The sequence below is a fragment of the Anas platyrhynchos genome, chromosome 4 (assembly GCF_047663525.1).
Source record: "Anas platyrhynchos isolate ZD024472 breed Pekin duck chromosome 4, IASCAAS_PekinDuck_T2T, whole genome shotgun sequence".
Classification (NCBI taxonomy): domain Eukaryota; kingdom Metazoa; phylum Chordata; class Aves; order Anseriformes; family Anatidae; genus Anas; species Anas platyrhynchos.
The window spans coordinates 40,586,120-40,610,349 of NC_092590.1; the positions used below are offsets into that span (position 1 = coordinate 40,586,120).

Sequence of the window (24,230 nt, forward strand, 5' to 3'; positions counted from 1 at the left end):
AGAAAGACAGTCTAGGAGGTCAGTTCCCCTGTGTGTCCCCTCAGGACAAGATGCAGGCTAAACTCCATGTTCCTGTAAGTTTTTTTGACCGGAACTTGATGGAGGTATAAGGATGAGCAGTGACACAGAGGCCTGGAATTAGTGGTTTTGTGTTTTAAGATGGTTGAATTTCACTATTTGGAAAGTAGGTGTGCAGCTGACCCCAGAAGTTCAGATAGCACCTGGTAATTTCTCTCTCTCTCTCTCTTTCTACTCTCTCTCTTTCTTACATTTCATGAGAAGGTTTCTGTCAGCAGTAAGATTCCTGACATAATTAAACTGAACAAGTGATTCCTGTGTGGTCTTCAGCAGAATTGATGGATTCTGCTGGTCAGCTGGGGGCTAATTAGCCTCTCCCATCCTTCACTGAAGTAAGGACTAAGTCAACTGACACAACAAACCTGTACAGTTTTAAATAATTAAATGAGTAAATAGTCTCTGCTTTTTAATTGGCTAGGTAAAATGATCAGTAAACTGGGTTGATGGTTCATGGCTGTGGTTAAATCCACAGGAGGAGCTTATAAAGCTTCAGAGGACACTTTTTCACTCAGGTCTTGCTCCTGTTCCAGAAGGAAATGATGATGTACTTCTGTGGCTTCTGCTTTTACAGGCTATGTGGCAAGACAACAATAGTGGGAGACGGTGAGTGCTGTTATGGCATGGATTTCACCAGCACTGCAAGCAGGAGGTACAGTAGGAAATCATTAAATTGTTTATTAAGTTTGTTTCCTCTGTTAAGGAAACACTTTTGGGAAGAAGTTCTCAAATTCCTGGATGGTCACCAGGGAAGATATCAATTTGAGGCCAGGCACTGTTCAACAGATGGAGTAAATACAACCAAAAAGTCTTTTTCAACTACAGTTTAGAAATGTAGCCCCAAGTGATGTCTTAAGTGTCAAATTTGTACTGAATTTGAGTGGATTTTTAAAGTGAGTATCCTCAGTGATTTCAGTTGCCTTAGGGTGTTGTATAAGTTAGCATTTATCTACCTCTATTAATTTGTCTGAGGGTGGGATGTGATTATGACCTTTGTTTCATCTAGTCAACTTCTTCTACAGTGTGTAGAGTCAAAGCTGATTATGGTGGTAGGCTTTGAGGTATTCAGGATAAAGAAGTGTCGTCTGTTCTAGGGGAAACATAAGTCCTGTCAACGAGGAGATAAGCAACTCCCAGAACTCAACATTCTGGTTACCTTCTTTAGATCAAATCTGGAACGCTGTTCTGGTTGTGCTTTACAGACATAATCCATGTTAACATGGTATGATTGCTGTGCATTGTGGGACTATCCTGAAAGCTGCTGGAGATATTTCTCCCTGGCAAGTTTATCTCAATGATAGCATGTTGTATAAATGCATGTGCTATGAATATGTTGTGGCTTTTGAAGCTGAAGTGATAATTGGTCCTTTTGAAGTTAGTGATAATTAGTCTAATGGCTGTTTAGTTGGAAATCCCTACAGTTTTTGTGAACATCGATGATTTTTAAACCTTGAACTCTACTTTCTGCCCCGATTTCCTGCACTGTTCTTCTTGGTATTGATGGTGAATATTTTTAATTCTGCTTGTTGTCCTTTTGTTTTAACTTAGTAAAATATATTGCAAAAGGTGTATTACAGATATACTCCTGTTTTCTTTAGACATCTGCCACTGAGATCTGTGTTTTCATTCTTGTATTTCTTTATCTATCAAAACTAGCTGCAAAATGCTGTTAAACTAGGCTCTTGATCAGAGGGAGAGTGTCAGGGAACATTTTACTTCAGTTACTTCCATGAGACAAATGTGACGCAAACTGAAGTAATTTATCTCTGTTGCAGAGCAGAACTGGCAATCTATTGTGGTAGACAGGAGTTGGATGAGCTGGGCAGTTGTGTTGTGCTAAAGGATCTCTTGGGAAAACTCCTGCTTTGGTGCTGGCAATAAAAGTCATGTCAGTACATCTGACAATAGTACATGCACCCTACTGGTGATATAAGACTCTTGTCCAAAGACCCAGAGTGTAGGCAAACCATTTTAGGGTTCACCCATTAAGGAAGGATTGACTACTAAGTAGAATCAGATGTGCGGGAAGGCATGAATGGGTGTATTTTGCAAGCAATAGGTAGGTAACAAAGACTGAAATGATGAAAAGCATGGATACTTAGTTTTTCATGTGGTCAAGTTGTTGGAAGGGGTAGCAGAGGGTCAAAGCTAAAGTTCATTATAATGGATCTAAGAGACTAGAAGGAGCACCACCAGATATCCAAAAAGCTTTATACTAAGAGAAACATTGGCTTTGCTCTGCAGGGCCGGAGAAAGCCTTTTGGACTAGGACTGATTATCTGGAATTTCTTTTGCCTTACCTTTTATGCTATTTTTTGTTAGCTAGGTTGACTTTTAGGCAAAATTTGGGCTGTGTGTGTGAGGCATACAGTTCTAGTCTTTTTTTTTTCCCTCCTGGTATTAACAGATAAACCTATTTGTGATGAAAAGTTTTTATTTGTGTAACACATAAAAGAGGAGATTCTTTTAAAATGTGTCTATGGTATCCAAACTGTAGAAGGATTTATCCTGACAGATTACTGCAACTAAAAGTAAAGTATAGGTGACACTATGTCAAATATCTTTTCATCCAAGGAAGTGTTTACATTAAAAAAAAAACTTGATTGGATATTTTTGATTGGAATTATTTTTTTCTTCCTGGGGAAGATGAGTTAAACTGTACTCTATAGTACCCCAATAGGGTGCATGTTAAGAAAGACCTAGTACGAGGTCCTCCTCATCTAAGCTGTATCACTTACTGCAGTGTGTTTTCATAATGCTAGCTGTGGCCTTGGAGCAAGACTGTTGCATCATGGAGGCTTGTGTAATAGAAAATGCTTTGTGAGAGATCTGGTGTAAGCAGAGAGCCTGGCTCACTTCAAAGAGCAGGGCTTCCAAACGACTGCTCCTGCAAGGCAGTGCTACATTAGAGAAATGTGGAAAGTACTTCTGTGAAGCCTTCTGTGGCAAGTCATGCTGAAGGGATGTGTTTTGACAGTGAAAAATGAAGATGCCTGTTCAGACTGAAATAAAGAAAATGTTTTCTCTAATTTCAGGATTTTAAATTTATTTTGTATTCATGTGAAAACAAAAGCAAATGAAAAGCTGCTGAAATGCTTAGCTTTTCCCTCTATACAATTAGAATGAGTATTGCTTTACTGTGGGAAGTGTTCCTTTAAGTTCATTGAAATACAGTGACTGGATCTTTCTTCTCAGCACTTCAGTAGGATAGCCAGGTATCTATTTCAAACTTATTTCAACAATAGTCTAAACACATGGCATAGAACATTATTTATAAACATGGTTTTGCTACTAGAATTGTGTTGATAACCCCTTTTAATGGATTTTGAGGATCTGTGAGGAAAATTAGTTGTTTGCACATTTCTGACATTTGAACCTGAAGTATTTTTGTAAGTGTTCTGATATCTCATCTTAGGCAACCAAGAGAGAACTACTTGGTCATGAAAGGATAAGGGTATACTAGCTTGGCTCCTACTATTAATACAAATGTCAGTGCTATCTGCCAAATATGGGGAAAAAAGAACACACTATTAACCACTATCTGTTTTCTGAATAATTCAGACAGTAGACTACTGCTTTCAGTTGTTGTTCACTGAATGTTTCCACAAGAAAAACGATGATGACTGCCACTAATAGATGATAGAAAGGAATGAGTTTGGATTAAGAGTGTCCCGAGTATCCTAGAGATACTCCTGTTTGAGACATGAAAGCACTGCCTTCTTGACAATTTTATTGCTGGCTTCCTGATTAGAACTGGCAGGTGGCAGCACTTAACTGATTAAGTTTTTTGGCTTTTCACTTTTTTAGGGAGGTACTGGGGGGATTTAAATGACTCTAGAATTTAACCCCAAGCATAACTAGTTGGCTATATGAAGCTTGACTTTTTAAATAAAATTAACCTTAAGTCTGTGTGGATTTCTTCTCCTTTTCTTTTCTATTTAATCAGTTATTAAAAGATGTAAATTCTTGCTTGAATGAATTCTACCTCAGGCTTACAAATTAAGGGACTGAAAATGAACAGATGAATGAGAACTGGCATGACAAATGTTATTTATGTTAACTTTTTACATTCCAGTTAACTGATCAAATGCAGGCTAAAAATTACAGGGTACTGTACTGACGGAACAGCAGAATGAAAACTAACTTGAAAAAAAAAAGGGGCAAACAAGTGTATTGGATATATTAATACAATATTAGAAGGTGCTTTGAGGTCAAATGTTACTTTAACTGTCAGCTCTGTAGGATGTTTTTAGATACTGTTGAAGTCACAAAAATAATAGGCAAGGCATGTAATGTTCTGGGATGTTGAGATCTTAACTTCACAGGTAATTATTATGATCCGGTTAGTGATGGAGAACTTAAATATAAGACTCATCCAGGAAATTGCACTGTTGTGGTATCAGGGTATGGAGCTGTGAAAGGGAACTAAGCTGTCTTATGGCTTTGCAAGACATCCTTTCCAGCTGGAAAGATTTGGAAGTACTTGAAAGAGTGTGCGTTCTCTCAGGTTATAGTGCCTGAAAGCTTCAGGAAGCTGTGAAACGCTGTGGGGGAGCCTCCGAGTGTCCTCTCTTCTGGTTCCTGTACAGCCAAATGGTGCTGGCTGGGAGATGCCTGGAGTGATAAGATGGATCTGTTGGTTTGGAATATACAGGTTGGGCTATTCCTGAAGAAGGAAGACAGCTTTTCTGGCAAACCTGTGTTTCTGCACTACCTAAGTGCTTTTTCTGGGGAATAAAGTGCCCATAGTCTTCCAGAGTAAAGAAGCATCTGTCCTGAAGAGATCTGTGTATGTGGCATGTAATCTGTCTCCTTTCTTAAGTATGAGCTTGAACTGTTGATGGCAAACTTCTGTTGCCTGTATTGTATCTACTTTTTGGTTTGAGAGCTCTAGTTACAATGACTGTTTAAACTTTATACAAACAACACACTTACGTAGCAACAATGAGCTCTATTAAAACCACTTTTTTTTTTGTTTAAGCACGAGGTATTCTTTCTCCTTTGCATTTGATTTATACAGAAGCATCCTTCCAAATTTACTATATTTTACACCCCTGTAGGTGAAAATTTTTAAAAGACTATTTCTCATTAGTTGTGAAGTAGCCTTAAAAATCAAAGGGCAAAGCACCTGCAGAAAAACTTCGTAATTTTAAAGCAAGATGTTTTTGCTTTTTGTTAGATCTTATTCTTATCTGTCATTATTTATCAGCTTGTCACTTATTTAAAAGGTATACTACATGATGTTCTTATAATGATCATTTAAAAACAAACTTTCAATTCATTGATGGTTCAGTCATCACCATAGAGTTTTTATTCTTTGTAAGTATTTTCAAAGTGGCCCAAAGGTAAGAGATTTGTAGAATCAGTTTTCCCTTCTCTTAATTTGGATGTGATTGCAGTGATGGGGTGTGTGTTAGGACAGAAGTAGGTAGCAGCACCTAAAAATAGTGCACCCACACAATGAATACTATTAATAGTAAACTACATCAGGTTGGTCTGTGAGAAGTTGTTAGCTCTTCCCACTGAGATCACTCTCAATGATACCTCATCAAGTGGTTGTGTGCAAATTACTTGGTGATTACTAATGCAAGAGTATTTTGTAGATATGCAGAATTTCAGTATTTTTTAAGGATGTCAGATGCAAGTAAGCCTTCTGTCTTAATTAGGAGGGCTTGAAGCTTGATTTGTGTACTCCTGCAGAATTTTGCATGTGTCGCATCTTACATCTGCAGCAGTGTGACAGCTACAGTGTATTAAGTGATAAAATAGGATAAGCTGTATTTTGAGATTTTTTTCATTGAGACTGAGAATGAGTCACATCCTTCCTGTTGAAGTCTCAGTTGTGATCATCAGATGAGGGACCTTAATTTGTTGCATGAAATAGTTTTGCCACTTTTCACTACTTTTAATAACTATTTAAATAGCATATTGCATTCTGTTATCGTGGTTACTCTTTGTAATGAAGAATCATCAAAGTTTAATCCTACGTTTTATGGACTACATGAGAGAAGAAACAGCAATAGTGTATTTTTAAAAGTAGCTTGCAAATTCTTTATTGATATAATTAAGGGGAGAGCAGTGGAAAGTTTATTCTAAATAATAGCTGCAGAATGCTATCAACTTAGATTTGCAGAGAGGGATAACAGTGAGGTAGGTTGGGGATTAAATACAGAAGCTGGTGTCCTTGCATACAAGAGTACTTGAGCTTCACGAAGTGAGAGCAAACTAACCTCAATAAATGAGGGGCTGCTGGAGGAATATTTGAAAGTGGAGTTGATGTAATAGTTTCTCATGGGTCTCTGGGGTGTGGGTAGTATGCTGGAATGTAGAAATCAATAGAGAGGAGAGTGTTTCGCCACTCTGGGAAAGAGGAAATTAAAGCCTCCACGTGAGATTTCTGCAGAAATGAAGTAATGGCAGAGGTTTGTACAGGTGATGTTATGACATAGGTAGTTCATGGTGTTCCTAAATGAAAAATGAGTCCTTTCATTTTAGGCAGAGCAGATGTTTTAATGCTTTTCATAAGATGTGTAGAAAATCCAGTACTGCATAACTTTTTCCTGTTCTGAGAGTTGTAGGAGTATGGCAAGAGATTTCTTTCCTGATCATATTTGGGTATTGATGACTTGGATACAAAACATTTACTTTCTGGCTGATGATATATGTTCATTACTCTATCTTTGCAATATTCTGAGGTTAATGTTACAAGTATAGTAATGAACTGTATATAAAAAGCTTAAACATTATGAAAATCTGGTTATGAAAACTATAACTTCCTAAATTTGGAAAACAGGCTCTTTCCCAGACAAGGAACAAAAACCTTTTGAAACTTTTTTATTTGAAGTTATCACTTTCTCAGACACTTTTCTACCTGCTGTTACCTGGCCTAATACATTCTTATGGTCAAAAGACTCATTTTTACCTCCCTACGTACATTATTATATCATGCCTTCATTTTTTAAAATGTGTTTGGACAAGACCAAGGAAAAAGTGAGTCCCAGGAAGAGAAACAATTACAGAATATAGGGAACAGGTTTTTGTTACCAGCTTACAAGCAGTTAAAATGATGTTTTTCCATGGTGGAGCAATTAGTGACTAAGTCTGCAGGAAATATTTAACAGAGTATTGATTTAAAACTAACCTGTTGCTTACTTAAGTAGTTGCGGTCCATTGAATGGACCTTATCTTGAGCTTAGTAGAGGCTTTCAGACAGTAGTGTTAATTAATCTGTATATGGCCTTTGCTTTTTTTAAACCTGGGGGGGAGGATTTTTTAGAGTATCAAAACTAATAGTATTTGGGAGATGCTAGTATAGAATAGTAGCTATGAATTACAATGATGATTACCTATAATTATATTACAATAATGTCATTTTACCTTAAAAGCATTAGGCTGCCATCTGCATTGCTTTCAAATGCCAGTTGAAGGTTCTTTGTAGTATTTAATGTTAAGCTGTAATAAGGATGTTCTTGAGTATGTGCTTGGCGTCTGTGTGAATCTGGACACTACCTAGGACCAGGGAGTGACAACAGTATCGAGGTATGTGGCTGTACTTATGTCCTGTTTTTCTCAGCTCCTGTTTTAGGGCTTTTTTTTTTTTTACACGGATGTGATAGCCGTTACTGTAGTATAAACAGCAGAATGACAGAACAAGAGGCCAGTGACATGTTCCATAGCAACATCCTTGTTCTTTGAATCAAGAGAAAAACGAGTCTCTTTTTGTATATATGCTGCTTCTCAGACCTGTAGGTGATGAAACTGCATACAGTTAGTAGAGCTTAAAGCAGTGCTGTCAAGTAATGGAGTTCTAAAAACTCTGCTTGCTACTGCATGAGCAAGAAATGAGTCACCCTGATGTGATTAGCAGGAATGCATACAGACAGATCAGGGAGCGAGCAGTGTTTTCTGTTTTCCCGTCTCTTACTAAACTTTGACTTCCTTGACTCAAATACAAAGTGTAGATTCTGAAATGGGAGTCCCAGCAGACTGCAGATGTTTCCATGTGTCCAGTCCAACAGAAGCATCTTCCTGAGAAAGAAAGATTTCTGTTCACTTCTTGTGAACAGGCTGCCATCCTGACAAATTTTAACTTTTCTTTTACAGGGGAGAGAAGGAATGGGCTCCTCCCCCACACACCTTTTTTTTTCTTGTGTAATGTGGTTGTCTCTTTCAATTTTTCATTAGCTTCTTTCAAAGCATCTGAATCTTTTTTTTTCTTTTGCATGTGCTTATCTCATGCAGCTTAGCATCTACTTGCAGCTGGGAAATCAATTATTTTCAGTTATAAACATTAAAGTTCTGATGACAAACATTAATTCTAGCATACACAAATTGAACAAATATTTTGAATGTAAAACTTTAATTTCAGAAAAATGTCCGGTGATGTCTGTCCTACAGATTTGAAGGCTTTCTGTACGTATGTCTTCTCAGGGTCCAGCTACATTTTAATGTTCATTGCATCTTTCATTTTGCTTCTGTTTTCATCATCACCAGTAACCATATCAACTTGGATCACATAATAATGCCCACTTTGGCATTCACATATTGTATGTGTCTGACTGATACTGCCCTAACCAGTTATCTAAGGATATTTACCACTTCTGCTTTCATGATTCCCAACACAGATGTGAAACTCAGAGGTCTGAAGTTGTGCAGAAATAACTCAGCTTAGCATCGAAGTTGTATACCTTCATATCGTGTTCCCTTGAACACTTTACAGAAGAAAGGTGGTGGTGGGGGAAAGACCCATGTGAGCCTCTGTAGTGAGTTCTGACAGAATCAAGGGTGAAACAGTGAAATTCTGGATTTTGCTGTACCTGATCTTTCTTCTTAATAAGATGAATAGTACAATGACTCTTCCTGTTACTTGTAATTCAACAGACACTCTAATAAGATGAGTGCTGCTTATTAAGATGGATTCATATTAGACAGTCGTGTCTAAACTGGGAAGTCAAGACTGAAAAACTGCAAGTTATCTTTCAGAGGAAAAGCAGGTTAGCAAAAGGAAAAAAAAACTTTCCCTCATTCAATCTTTTTTTTTCATGTACAATTATTAAAAGTTCTTTTGTCCCCAACAGCCCTATGAAACTAACTTGACCAAGACAGAATTAGCTTACAAAGTCAGCTACATATTGTGTGCAACGACTTCCTGGACTATCTGCCAGGGTTGGTATTCCTGTGCTGAGGAGGGCTGTATAACAACTTAACTAGAAGAACAGGCTGAACATAGCTATTTTGTGATCCTAAGTATTATTTAATTCAGTAAGCCTTTTAGAGATGCAGTTTAAGGGTAGAAATGTGAGCTTTGTATGTTTGTTTTGCTTTAGAGTATCCCTTAGATTTAGTGGACAATATCTAGTGTATCTTGCTAGCAGAAGTTTATGCAATGCTTGGGCTTTGATTCTGAAAAAAGATGATGCAGATGTCTACTTTCTAAGACTAATTTGGTTACAAATGCAAGAAAGATAGCATATTTTATATTCATCCACAAAGAGAGTACCGGTGCTTCTATCCATGCATCCATTTGTTTCCTGCTTAACTTGTGGAAATGGATATGCTGTCACATACTGAGTGATGGAGAAGGAAAAAGCCCCTTAGGAGAATATGTCTGATGCCTTAAGGTCATCAAGGATTATCTTGCAAATTAGTATGGGACCAACAGTGACCTGATGCTCCAAAAATGGCAGTTCATAATTTATGCTAGATGAACAAGTATGACAACAAGCTTCAATAATGCAAAGGACATTTTGCTTTTAAAATGGCAATCAACTATGAGATTCTTTTCCATCCACATGCCCCTAACATGCATAACCACAAATATATCTGCATGTAAACACAAAATTTGTTTCCCACTGCAATACAGGACTCAGCAGGAAGTTTACCAAAAACTTTCTTGAAAATACACATAGAATTAAGGACTTTTATCCTTAATGCACTTTGTCTGTAGCAGGGCAGAATAGATTTTTGATTAGTCATGAAGAAAAAAGTCTATCCACGCTGCTGCCAGTGACTCTTTATGAAAGAAAAAGAGCCAGCTATAGCTTGTGTTAGTAATGGAGAACAAAGTAAGGAAATGTGCAGTTCAGGGCTGCCTGCATGTAAATGAACATTTTAAGGCACAACTTGTTAAGTGCATCAATGAAGGATTGACTTTAAGAACTGTTGGTTCTGGGAAGCATTGGAATCTTTTTCTGTTCAGGTAGATTTCACCTTAAACAAGAACTATGTCACATCTTTGAGCCTGAGGCTAGAAATTTCATAGGAGCCTTATTGGAAGTGCTTGACCATGGACTGAATGGCAGAGATGCCCCAAGCCCTGCTTCTCTGGTCACTGCTGATTTCTCCAGGCCAGCTGTAATGGCTGGGGTAGAAGGGCTTCTGCTTTCAGCTGGTGGATGATATTGATATAAAACCCATCCTGCCCTCTCAGTGTAGAACTGGAAGAGTGAGAGTGGTGGGGAAAACACTAATTTTTGGCCAAAAATACCTCAATCATCAACCAAAAACTCCTGGAATATAAAAACAAGTTTAGAAGATAGATGTTCAAAAACCTGTAGGAAAGTTAGGTATACAGGACAATACAAGGCTCGTTACTCTGTGCATGCCAGTTTCCTGATATTTGATGCATCAGATGTAAAAATAACTTCATAATGCAGTATAAAAAGACTTTGCTGGATTGTTCATAAAATGCAGAGAAAGAAAACTACATATGTGGTTATTGAGCTATAATATGCTAACCACCTTCCAAGTAATAAAAACGTGCAACTCATGTTTGCTTTGATTCCAAAGCAAGTTATCTGCTATAACTTTATAGGTGCAATTTGGCTGCTAAAGAGTTGTATAAGGAACAGATTGTTAAATGCCTTTTAAAAAATGTTACTTAATGCTTAGCAAGCTGCTTTGAGTGTGATTTCTCTGATCTGCTGAGAGAGTAGTACAAATTGGTCTTGGTGATTCTCTAAATCATTTAATTATTTTGTTACACTAATTCTCAGTGCAGGGGTTAGGAAACCTCACAAGTTGATTTTAACCTGTTTTTCAGTCCTTTTGTTGGCATATAAGTGCAGCTTATTTTTACTGTAGGCACATAACTAGAGCTGGGTTTGCTTTTGGGGGTTTGGGGTGATTGATTTTGATCAGGTTTGTATTTTCTGTATTTTAATTTTTATATTATATAAATATATATACTCATCTTATATATATACTATATAATAAATATATATACTATATATTTATATATAGTGTATATATATACTATATATACTGTAGTATATATATAAATATATACTATATATTATATATATAGTATATATTTATATATATATAAATATATATTTATATATATTTAGATAAATATATCTATATAAATATATAGTATATATAACTTATATATAGTATATAAATATATATATTCATCTAACTGTCAGGAGATAAAACCATTGTTCTTGTGTGGGTTCTCTGTGTCCTTGTTGGAGTCCTCAGGAATACCAGTAATGTCCTTTAATGCCCTCAGTTGTTTCACGTCAGGAAAAAATTGCAGCTTTCTCTCCAAGTTTGTTCTGTGATCTGTGAGATTTCACAAGCTATTGTAATCTTGGCTTGCCTAGATCTATGGTTGAATGGGTGGTGTACAAAGACAGTGCTAGGGGAACAAATATTGCTAGGTTCTTTGGAAGCTCCTGATTTACAGTATGGAATAAGTTTCAGTCATAGGGAGTTTTTTGCGCAGGTGAGTACACAATGGTGGGTAAAAATATTACTGATTTAAATAATTACTTATAGCCTTTTGGCTTTAGAGGGTTATGTAACTCTAAAACTCAGAAGACTGCGTTGCTTACATCTGGGGAAAAGCATTCTACAACCAAGGGTCTCCTCTTAACTTTGTATTGCTGTGTGGTGCAAAAGCAGTTGCAGTGTTCGTGAAGAAGCATATGCTAAATGCATTTTTTCCAGTGCTTTGTGGTAACAGATGCTATTAGAAGTGCAGTATTGCAAAACTTAGTAGAAATTTTCCCCCTCCAGTATCAGGAGAGAAATAGAATAATAAAATATCCTAGTTGTGAATCTGTCAATATTTTTTTCCTCTGAAAAGTAGCTTTTTGAGCCTTACGGTGTCTGCATGGTTGAAACCTCCTGTAAAGATTTAAGCTTTCACCTGAAGTCAGAGGCTATGGGTCCAGTTCATCAAAACTGTGTCCTGCCTCAGAGGCTTCATTAGGATTTAGATGCCTTTGAAGAGCTGAGGTTGGTCCCTTTGAAAGATTTGTCTCATTTCCACATCTATATTTTAAAGACCAAACTCATTATAGTGGGTTTGTATCAGTATCAATAGTAGAATGAGTAAATGCCCACAGCTGCTCTGAGTGCTTGGATTCAGCAAAGGAACCTTTCCTTGCCCTTGTATTCTAACCACACAGGGTGTGTAGAGTTGTCCTGTTAAGTGCTGATCACCCCTGTGGGAGGCTTGGAGGGGACAGACGGCCTGGCCTAACGTACTGCTTATGGGAGGGATCCCTGGTAGATCTGGGATGCTCTGCAGCCCTCCATTCATGGCACTAATCAGACCTAAGGTCTAAAGCTTATAATATGCTCAGCTGCTGACTGAGCCCTTTAGTCTGCATCTCATTTTGTTTAGAGTGAAAGAGATCAAAGGGAAGAGAATGAAAGTGAGGTAGAAAAGTCAGAGTGGCTTGGTGAAAGGATAGAGATCCATCCACAAATTACTCCAGTACCTCAGAATTAAGATAAGCTATCATTATTGTATCCTTTCTGGGGTTTTCTTTGTTTGTTAGATGCTTTGTGCCATGGCTTGTTATCTTGTGTCAACATCACTTACTGTCATTTTGGTGAGTAGTCAGTGTGGAAGCAAAAATTACACTGCAAGCTGTTAGATTAAAAACAACGTGAAATTTTCTGTATTTGGTGACTGCAGTGAACTCAGTTGCTTTTTCTCCCACATTCCTCCTCTCGCCTTCTTTTTTTCGCACAATCAAAGCTCTGAAAATTAGGATGAACACAGTTGTAATAAAAGAAATATAATATTCTGAAGAAAGCCTCAGGGAGTTTTTCTCATGCAATTCTATGAAGCTATTGTACACAGCTTGAAATTTTAGAAAAATGTCATGTTATCATTTCACAGTAAAATGATGAAAAGCAGGTGACAAACACTTTGGTCTTTTTTCTGTAGCCTGCAATATACTAGAAGGAAAAGTTTTGGAAAGTAATGTTTATTTCTTTCCTACAGCAGTCAGATCCGTGTGGTTCATCTGCATGTATGCTCTTAGCACACCGTCTTCTGACATCAGTGGTCATCTCCATGCTGTGTACTATTGCAAAAGCAGGATGGCTTAGGTAAGAGATTTCAAGAAAGCTCAGTGTTCAAGGCCAGGTTGGATGATAATTTCTTTCCCATACCAGAATTGGCATTAATTACACAGGTTGGTGGACTACGGGGCAGCACTGTAAACTACCTTGTGCAACTGTACTATAGATGCTGCTGAAAGCCTTCCAGCTTGCCTGACTGTAACTTGTCCGAGTCTGTTCTCTTCCATTTCAGAGTTTCATTTAGCTCTCAGAACTTGGTGATATTTTAGGAAAAGTATGTAATATTTCTTCCTTGCTCTCTTAAGCAAGGACAGGTTAAAGCCTCATTGCTGTAACTCAGATTCCCAAAATATTTAAGTGACCAAATCCAATTGACATAAATTGTATTAGGTGCTTGCTTGGTGGGCTGTCAATCTTCAGGCATCAATTCCCAGAGTCACAAGATGAGATCAGAATCTCAGCCATTTCTGTCTTAAGTTTTCTGGCTCTATAAACATAAACTATTTCTCTCACCTCTACAAGAAATATAAATGAAGTAAACCAACTTGTTCTGAAGACTGCTTAATACAATGCTCTCCTTCCCACTCAGTTTTACCCAGGTTTAACTAGCATTATTGCAGTCACATGAAAGCTAGATGGGGATATAAGGTAAACTTGAAAGAGCATACCATTTTAGAATATGTCAAAGACTTGCTTGGCTTAGTTTGGATGAGTTCCAGTGTATTATTAGTAGAGATATCTTTAATATCTTATGGCATTAAATTTGCAGATCCAAATCTTAATGCAAAATAGGAGAAATTGCATTTCAAATAGCTCATGACAGAAACTTCAACACATAATACTTAATGAGATGATGGACCATTTGTGTATTCTAGGCATGAATTATACTGGCAGATGTAACTCACAGGAAGGTAAGTGAAGCCATCTTGTGTTTGGAGTAAAAGTTGCGCAAGTAGTGAAGGGCAAATTGTCTATAGCCTTCTTCCTCTAAAGCATCGTCTGTAGTTTGAACAGACATTAACTACTATTCACAAACTACCTGTGGGTGTTTTTGAAATATTTATTACTTTCTTCCTCTTTAAAGTTAAAGGCTGCATCTGTCTCTACAATAAAAGATGGTATTTAGTAGAGTAGATAGACACTTGGGTCTGCAAGTAGCAATTAAATTGCTCATCCCCCTGTGCTGTGTGGGCAGTTCTTATTCCTTAATTCTTGCCCCCTCAAGTTGTTCACTCACAGATTTAACTGTGAGGCAATGTAAAGAAACTGTATCCCTCTGTTCTGAAAAAGCCTGGAACTAGCTCTTTCTTGAATGACATTTCAACATTAAAAAACCATTCAATTGGTATTTCACTGACTTGTATTTTCAAGCCCTGAATAATTCTTGACAGTAGCCAAGGACAAGACAAATGTGTTATGACTACCATTTTATCTTTGGGAAAGAAAGGTAGAAATGGTCAATTAACTAGTGAATAGTCCTAAGGCTTCTTGGGAGAAGCAGTTTAATGACCTCCTCTTTTTTTTGGTGATAATAAAGTGAAACGTAATTATAGTTCACTTTTTAAAAAGTAGTAATGTAAGCAGGTGGAGATCTACATTTGACCAACTCTTTTCAAGGGACCTGTTAAATGCCTTCTGATTTCTTCTGATAGGTGAGCACCTCAGCTCCAAGCTGGATAAAAATGTGATATTTTTTTTGACTTTAAACAGATTTTTTGAAAACTTCTCTCAAAGTGGGAAGGGAAATGGGTAAGTTAGTTCAGTTACTGATGAAACTGAGTGTTTGGCCTCTAAATTTAGATTAAATATAATTTTTCTAATATCTGGTCGTAGTAGGCTAATCTCTGCTACTTAACATGCACCTATTGCTGCAGTAGTTGAGTGCAACATCAACCTCTGGACATGTTAAGCATGACCCTTGAATCCCTCAGTGGCACAAGCTGCTTCAAAGATCAGAAAAAAGCTGAAACAGCAGTCTCTGCCACTAGTCCCAGTTCCAGAATGAGTACCATTAGCGGGGATATGTTTTGCATCATTTGAAGTACAAAGGCATAAGTTGCTCTGCTTTTTGCTCACCTGGAGTATGCTGGGCTGTCTGAGGCCCAGATGTTTCCTCTGCATGGCCTCCTGCTACAGCTGTGTGTTCGGACTCTTAATCCAGTCCAAAAAGCTTGCTCATAATTTTTTATTGGATTTAGGAGCCTTATTCAATATCTGTTCTGTCAAGTTTTGGTTCTGGAAAAAATAAATGGCAATGATGAACTTCATTCCCTTTTCCTAAAAGACTTGCTCTTCAGATCTTTGTAAGTGGTGCACATGTGGCCTGGGAGAAGTGGTCTACGTGGGCTTGTGGTTCTCTCCTCCCTTTCACTCACACTGCACAGTTGTGTGATTAAAATGCTTTAATTTTATAATGTCAAACAGTAAGACGGACTCCTGTTCTCTGGCAATAGCAAAGTGTTGGATGATTTGACTTCCGAGCAGGGTGGATTTTTTGCCCTTCAAGTATCACCCTGCATATGACATCACTCTTTTTAGTGTCACTTGATGTTTGTCTTCTCCTACACACAAGCAGCAGAGTGCTAAGGTCTTTCACCTGCCTGGCCTTGGAAGCTGGAGTGCAGTGAGCAGTGTTCTCTTCCCAGAGGTCCAGTACAGACAGAAGAATGGGAAAGATCCAGTTAAAAATGAGATCAAGGGTTGGTGGACAGCAAAGAGCTTTGTGGAGCTGCTGAGAGGACTTCTTCTGTATTTGCAAATTGGCAATTTCTCATCAGTCTCTGGTGAGGACAGTGCTGGGACCCCCCCTGTCAGGCAGGAGGGATATGTGCTGGAGCAACTGTCCTGAGTGATTTAGTATGACTCTTTTCTTCCCAGTTTGTTTTTTGGTTGTTACTGAGCTGCATTTATTTTGATTTAACTGTAAGAATAGGGTTGAGTGCAAAATAGAGCTGTTTAGTAAGGGATGCAACATGTGCTTTCTTTTTAATGAATTCCAAGTTATCCATAAAATCAAATCCTGTGGAAAAGCAATTTTGGAGTGGAAAACTTTAACATTGTGTTATTTCCACTGTAATAGAATATTAACAACGTACCTTTGGGGGGGGGGGGGGGGAGATGCTTCCTCTGGAAATGTTAATATAGAGTTTTATGACGTTGCTATAAGACTTTGGTCTTGATTGCTTCAAAATAAAAATTTGGCAAGGTTTTACTTTGTAAGTTTCATGTGACACTGCTGGATTGTGATTATTTTTTTCAACCAGCTTCCTATATTATGTCTCTTTCCTTATATCAGTATCTAGAAAAAAAGTCAGATTCATTAGAAGGTAAAATTTTGGGGTATTTGCATACAAATAAAATCTTGAACTAAGTTCTCTTTGTAGAGTGCATTTAAATATTTCTCTGCTGTGAAGTCAGCAGACAATCTAATAGATTTGCTCTTCAATGTTTAAATAACATCTTCCTGAACATTAATGCAACTGCTCCAAAGACTGCATGGTATCCCCTGAAGAGTTACGGTGGTGACTGCATGTTTCTTCATGCTAATCTATGAATATGAGAAGGTGGTACTAAGTTAAGAGAAGCTCATTTTCCTTGTGTATAGGCTATGACATCTCCAAGGTTGTTAGCTGAATGCAAATACTTTGCATAGCAGATGGCCTGAAACAGGCACTTATGTGCAGAGGGTTTTTGCAGCAGTTACATGCATCCTGTCTACCAGAATAGCTTACCCATGCACAGCTTCTGCTTGCTTGTAACTGTGGTGCATGGTGACCAGATTTGAGTATCCAGGCTAGCTTGCTTAGATGGTGAATAATTGTGACTTTTTAGAAGTATTAAGCTATTAACAGTATTTTTCAAAATGTTATTGTTTGTCGGCTCTGTTGTAATGTTCTGCAAGTTCAAGCTGGTAATTAACTATGTAAATTCTAGCAACCTGAATCATACTGCTTTGCCTCAAATGCCCTCCATATGCGGAAAGATCATGGCAGTTCACAAGGGATTTAAGCATAGACTTGGGCCATGAATTAATCCTGTCTGGTTGAAAAATGTAGGTAATGATGGAACACGCATTGTTGACTTAAAATTGCTTATCAGGAAGGCTGTGCAGTAGTGGACAAGGTCAAATCAAAGGGGGAAAAGACATGTTGATATTGGTTGGAAAAAAAAGGCCTTTGTGAATGACTGTAAGGTTTCCCCCCAAAAGGTCGTATTATAGCATTTCTATGTGGCTTTTTCACCCCCCAGTGGATTACCCATCCACTTTGTTTTACCGTGGTCCTCTACAACACTACCAATGTGAGAACACATTTCTTGTATAAACTGTGGGAATTTTGACATTGAGTGTCATTCCTGGTTAGAAGCTTGCTTTATCTTTATTTTTTTGAGATGTCTGGGGATAAAACTTAAAACTTCCACTGTATCTGTATCATAAATCAAACATTTTGCTGGAGGATAATGATGCCTTAAAAAAAAAAAAAACAACATGGAAAATTCAATCAATACAATATGTAAAATATAACAGCTTGTCTGCAGTTTAATTTCTAATTCATTAGTTAGTATTTGCATATTTATTATGGGGTACTGGTTTTGAGAACAATAAAGAATGAATTCATCTTTCTGGTGTTTTATAACTATGAAAATCAGAACAAAAATTTCAGTGTTTTTATGTATGTAATTTGAACAATGTACCCACTAAGTAAGGCTTGTGGGCAATTTCTAGAGAAGCTGATTCAATTATTCTACCATGTTAGCTCACTTTCTGCAGATCTTTAATAGCAGAAGTTGTTTAGTCCCTTAATTTCATATTTCAGCAGTAGAATGCTCCACATTTTGATCTGTGCTCTGAGTACTTTGTGTAGGGGAATGAACCCTGCAGATATTACCACAGCAAGTCAGTTTTTCCATCCTCTCTGGTACTGGCAAAAGGAACTGAGTGACAATGTTTGAATGTTGTCTGTGGAAGAGATCCCTGAGGATTAGCTGTTTGACACTATTTTCCCATAGTATGCTGGTGGAATAACAGGTATATCTGTAATATCTGTATTTTGGGGCCAATAGGGTTTGGTATAAGCAGTAGAAACTACTTAAGAGGTCTGCTTGTACTACATACATGTGAAATGAAAGTTCTAAGATTGAAGCAAGATTCAAACCCTTTGGGTCCAAAGCTATGGGTTTGCCTTTTGATTAAAAGAAAAGGACCCCATTTTTTTATGCATCTGAGTCCCCTATCTCTGAACTGATCAATTTCAACTTGGCATGGTAGTTCAGGTTTTCTTGTACCACATTTGCCTTTCAGCCCTGCAAACCTCTCTCTTCAGTAGTAGCCACGTAATGCCTTAGATGTCTATTTGTCAATATTCCTGCTAATCGGTCTTTCAGAGGTGGCAGTTGTATTTCCAAATGATGCATCTCAGTGAAATCACGAAGCAATGCAAAGAATTTCTCTGTAATCATTGCTAACCATATTAAAAACAACTCAGAAGTTCAATTTAATGTGTCCTGGGTAGATTTAACCAACTTCTGGTGTTTTATAAATCCTCTAACTTCCTTTTTTAAAAAAAAAAAAAAAAAAACAAAACAAACTTCAGGCAACAATCTTTCCTTTGATAGAAATGGGCTTTCTTATTGCAGTTTTTGAAGCTTGCTGTGGGTTCAAGAGCTTTTTGTCCTATTAAGCTGCCTCTTTTTAAAAAAGTTGATGAAACTAAACAAACAAGGTTATGTTTAATGCTTATCTTTAATAGACTCTTTAAATTGTTTGTGATACACAAGTGTTTGAAAGTGCAGTGTGGCTCCATCTTCTAATGTTTTTTGAAAAGTATGTCATAACATCTATTCAAAACTATTTTTGAAAGTATTCAGGGTTCTTTCTCAACTTTTGCTCCTACTTATTCTTATCACAGTTTGTAGGAGACTTAAGTTGAATGGGTTTTTCATAAACTTACTTTCTCACCAGTTTCAGTATTGGAAAGAATACTATGTCACTGCATTTTTTTGGAGCTATTTTGAGTGATGAGGCACAGAAAACAAAGGCATGTTGATAATGTGGTGTGTCTCTGTCAATGCTGTTTGTGACTAGTGTTATCTTTGTAGTGACCAGTGCAAATAATCCTCAATATTGTCACAGAAAAGCTTTACGCTGAATGTCAGTCTACCTCCTGGATCTAATAAGAGGGGAGGAGAAACAACCATATTGATAAGTAATTTTTACACACTTATCTTATTTAACAATAAACATAAGTTGTAGAATCATGACTATATAGCCCATTGCTATCTATTGCTGGGGAGGCCTCCTTTCATCACTGAAGGCTTTGTTATCTTTGGCTAGGCAGGTTGCTTCTTTTCCAGAGCCAAACTTAATTCTAATAAATCCACAGCAGCAAATACTTCTAGGCATCACTTCTAATTATTTTACAACGGTAAGTATAGGTCAGATCTAGCAAGGAAGACTCTCAGTCAACAAAGTAATAAACTGAAAATTAACCCATAAATGTGACTGTCAGTTCCTCTTTGGATTAGAAAAGAGCAGAGTAGCTTTAGAGGAGTTATGGAGAAATATCAATTTGATTTACAGACAGTAAACTTTCTGTGGTCTGGGTATGAACATGGATCTTATTTAAGAGCTACCTCTTGTTTGAAGTGAATCTTTAATGCCAGCGTAAACTTCTGAAGAGGAAAAATAAGTAAAGACTATTCAATCTAGTAAGAAAGAGCTGGTAATAGAAATGGAAAATCAAACAGAAATTGGGATCAAAGGTTGAACCCTTGCCCTATATTGTTCTTTATAAAAGATGTATTTTTTCTGAGTGATGCATTTGAACAGTTGCAGCGAGGATGAATTGCTAATCTAAGCAACCAAAACTGAAATTCTTATTGAAAAATGAAACAAACTTGTGAAATGCAGGGGTCTGATACATGAAGTCAGAGGATTCATAGTTGAAATGCATTCCAATTTTATATGTAATTAGGCTAGGTATTACCCTGCTGGTAGGAAAGCTTGGGGATCTTTTGCCAATGTCTCATGTTGGAGTTTGCTAGTGAAGAACTTGTCAAAAACACTTATCAGATTCAGTCAAAAGTTTCTATAGGTTTCTCATCACTATGAAGAGTCACTGAAGAAACGGCTGAGCAAGTTTGAAGTCCTGTTCTTGATTTGGAAAAGTCTACTCTGAACATATTCTCCTGTCACTTAAACTTGCTTATTTTCTTTTTAGCCAACCTGAATGTCTCACTTTCATTGGAGAAAGATCACATCTGGAATGAAATTGTTCATTAAACCATGTTGTCTGGGTATTTTTGGAATACAAAATAAACAACAAACTGACCCAAAATATAACTATTCTCTCTAGTTAAAATTTTATATTTTTCTCAGAAGGAGAGGCTGTGAATAGCTATACTGCTCTGAAGGTGCCTAGAATGGACACTTATAGGGGGTGTGTGTGTGGGGGGGAAGTATTACAAAGGCTGAATTTAGTCAGGCTACCTCTAACCCTGCAAAATCAACTTCTGAATTTAATGTGATTGAGGGTTGAGACAAGATTCTAGGTTTGCCTTTAAAGGACACTTGTTCCAAGCACTATTTTCCTTTCTCTTGAGTCTGTGTTCTTTCAGCTGGATGAAATAGGTTATTTGTTACAGATTTATTGTCCTCATTTCTGTGCCTTGTCTCCCATTCCACAACATATAGTTAGTCTTGAACATATAGATAGTCTTGTTTACTAATAGTATAAAATAGAATTGAGTAATTGGTGATTGTCTTTAGGTAACAAAAGTATGGGTGAATATACTGACCATTTAAAATATAAAGATGAGAATAACGAATCTCCAGAAGTCATACCATTCACTTCACTTAACTGACAGCACAGAAATTAGCAAGCTAACATCTACCCAAAGAAGTTTAACCAAGATGTGTCCTAGGGAATTTAAAATAGATCATATAAAAATAAATAAAACTTAAAATACATGGAGCTTCATGGCTGATGATTTGTAAGGGCAGTAATTCTATTTAACTGGAATGTTTTCAGCTGATATAGTGGTGCCTAGGTCCTTAACAATCACATTTCTTATTCCTTGTTCTTCTGAAGCAGTGTTTGCTTCTATCTTACCTGTAGCTCATGCAAGCAGTAAATGGATTCTACTTTCTCTGGTTGATAGCTGGTGATAGCTGACTTATTCTCCACCATTACACAGTTAATCTGTGTAAAATACAGATTAATCAAAACTTAGTTTTCTGTAACTTTTCTTTTTATGATTGCTTTAATAGGTTGCTTTATCACCCTCCCCTGCCCATGCATTTTTGAAACATTCTTGTGAAGGGATGTTGAGCCACTGACATGGACTTCATTACCCTTGTACAGTCACAATATTCTTGAAGATATGATGAAACTCATTGATGCTGGCTCAAGTGGTTTAAAAAAGAGAAACAACATAGAGGTGGTTTCCCTGGTGCTTTGTCTAAGCTCTCAAGTATATGGGAAAAATGCTATGATCTCTAAATCTGAGACTAGCAACTTTGGTCAAATTCTAAGTTCTATCGAGAGTTTTTCAATCGAAGCACAAATCAATAGCAAGCACTGTGTGTGAATTCTTTAAAAGTTATCTAATGTAAGGCAGTGACTATAAGCTATTAAAATCAGCAAGCCAATATTTGAATACCTTAGGCTTATTTTTCAGAAGTTCTTTTGTACAGCACGTGAAAACAAGTTGTGCTTTATGTTCAGCAGACTATTTGTAAAGAAGTGACCTATGCGAAGTGTTCATACTTTTAGCTGACAGCTGGCCAGCCACTTCCAATTGTTTTCTAGTACTATAACTACTGCAGTATATAGTTGTGAATACATATCCTTACTACATGAAGATACTGTCCCTTTGAGCCTGGTGCTCCCTCCAACATCTGTAGATTGTGAGCCTTCTGCTTCTTGCACAAAAGTCTGCTTATAGAACAGCCTGCAAGGTTGTTTCCCCCCCATACACACACACGTTGGATAGTGCACATTGAAAGCTTATGTTAAAATTTCTGATTGTGTTGGATTGTCATTTAGGGACTCCTGAACTGTCAACCTGTTGACAATTGGCCTGACTTCTGTAAAGTTGTGGAGTTCAGACAGGTCTTACTTGACACTTGCATGCTGTCTATGGTGCAAAGTTTCTGGCTTAGCTGGGCACTCCACTTCTGGATGCTGGGAAGCATTGAGTCTCTGAATCTCGCAAATGCTCCTTGACTGCCTGGACTCTCAGGGCCCTGGTTTCCAAACTGGCTTGCCTCAAAGGCCTTATGAAGTTTTTTGGGCACTCATTTTGGATCTTAGCTTGGGGAAAAAAAGTGGAGAGAGACACACATCATATACTGGTATATGGAAGTCTCATGGGTTTCCTACTTCCAGTTCTGCTCCAAGTAGAGACCAAGTTAACAAATGGAAGTGAACATGTCGTGGATGTAGATATGAAGTCAGAAGAGAGAAATGTGACTTTATTTACAGCCTCAAATGCAGGGGAAGGTTTGTGAAGGAATACTTAAGGCTGTTTCAGACAGCAGCAGCTACAGAGGAGTAGAACCTAGGCTTATTGTTGGACACAAAGTGCTGAGGGTGGAAGTTCAATGGCAGAAGAAGTGGAAGACAGGCTTGAATCCATTAAAAAACAACAATGAAGTGATGACATTATCAATAAATAGCCTGCAAAACTTGGCTTCAACAAATTAAGCTGTTTGAAAATAAGAATTCCAAAAACAAAGTCTCAAAACTCACGTCTGATACTGTGACTTTAAAACATTGCATTTTTTTCAGTTCAATTTAATGTTAAGAAAAGAAAGAACCCTTCTGGCTCTGGCCATGTATGCCAACCATCATCCAGGAGTAAAGTTTTACAGCTGACTTGTAAGCCCCTGAGAGATGGGTTTTCTAATGGAAATACTGACAGCCTCTTAACTTGAGCAACACTAGCAGGCGCCGTTATAATAAATGAGACTGAGAGAGACATGATACAGGCCCACAAGGTAATTAATGGCAAGAGTAAAATAAAATATAGACGCAACATCCCACAGAGAGCATGACTCAATGGAGCAAACTTGTAATAAAGCACAAAGAACGTCTGTTTAGTAAAGAGCTGTGTGAAACTGCTTGTAAAATAAATCATGAGCTAGTGCTAGAGCTAGCTGAGCTCTCTGTATGTTTCTTTTAAATTAGAGGATTACACAACTCCACTCAACTATAAAAAGCCATTTCTGGCAAGGCAGGATCCCACTGTATAATGAAATAAGAAGCAATGAAATGCAAAGTGCACCTATGCAAACAAGCTCTTAGCATACTTTTGAATAGACGTACAGCAGAGAAGTTGAGAATGTACCTACTACCTAATTTTTTAATCATGTAATTTTTGGATAAGCTGTTCTGACTTAATCTAATTGTCTTCTCATTTGGAGTGCTCAATTTTGGTGTTAGGACACATCACATGTCTAAGAAGGCATAAAAATAGTTTGTTTCTCAATTTCTACACTTTTTTTAATAAGCTTTCTTAAAAAACAAACAAACAAACAAAAAAAAAACAGAAAAAGAAAAAAACATACCAAACCCCACAAAATCTATCTCTGTGCTGTTTTCATAATGCTTCCACTGGTTTAGGAAAATGTAGCTATCATAATTGTAGATAAGGTGTTCTTTCTGATTTATATACAGATAGCTTGCTTGTAGCTTATTATTGTTAACTTATTTTTAATGCTCATGTTGCCAAGACAAAAGTAAGTTACTTTGCATTCATAAACCAAATGAGTTAAACATGGCAATGAACATGTTTCCAACAACTCTCAATCTGTTCTACTCTTCAAATTTTGG

At 37.3% G+C, this 24,230-nt stretch overlaps 1 long non-coding RNA gene across 1 annotated transcript; it reads left to right on the forward strand.

Annotated features, from left to right (window-relative positions):
• Nucleotides 1-772: 772 nt before the first annotated feature.
• LOC119716764 (uncharacterized) lies at nt 773-18,017 on the forward strand. The gene is made up of 5 exons (XR_011809090.1): nt 773-968; nt 13,319-13,425; nt 14,274-14,309; nt 15,109-15,147; nt 15,974-18,017. It is a non-coding gene; the product is annotated as an uncharacterized lncRNA (long non-coding RNA).
• Nucleotides 18,018-24,230: the final 6,213 nt, after the last annotated feature.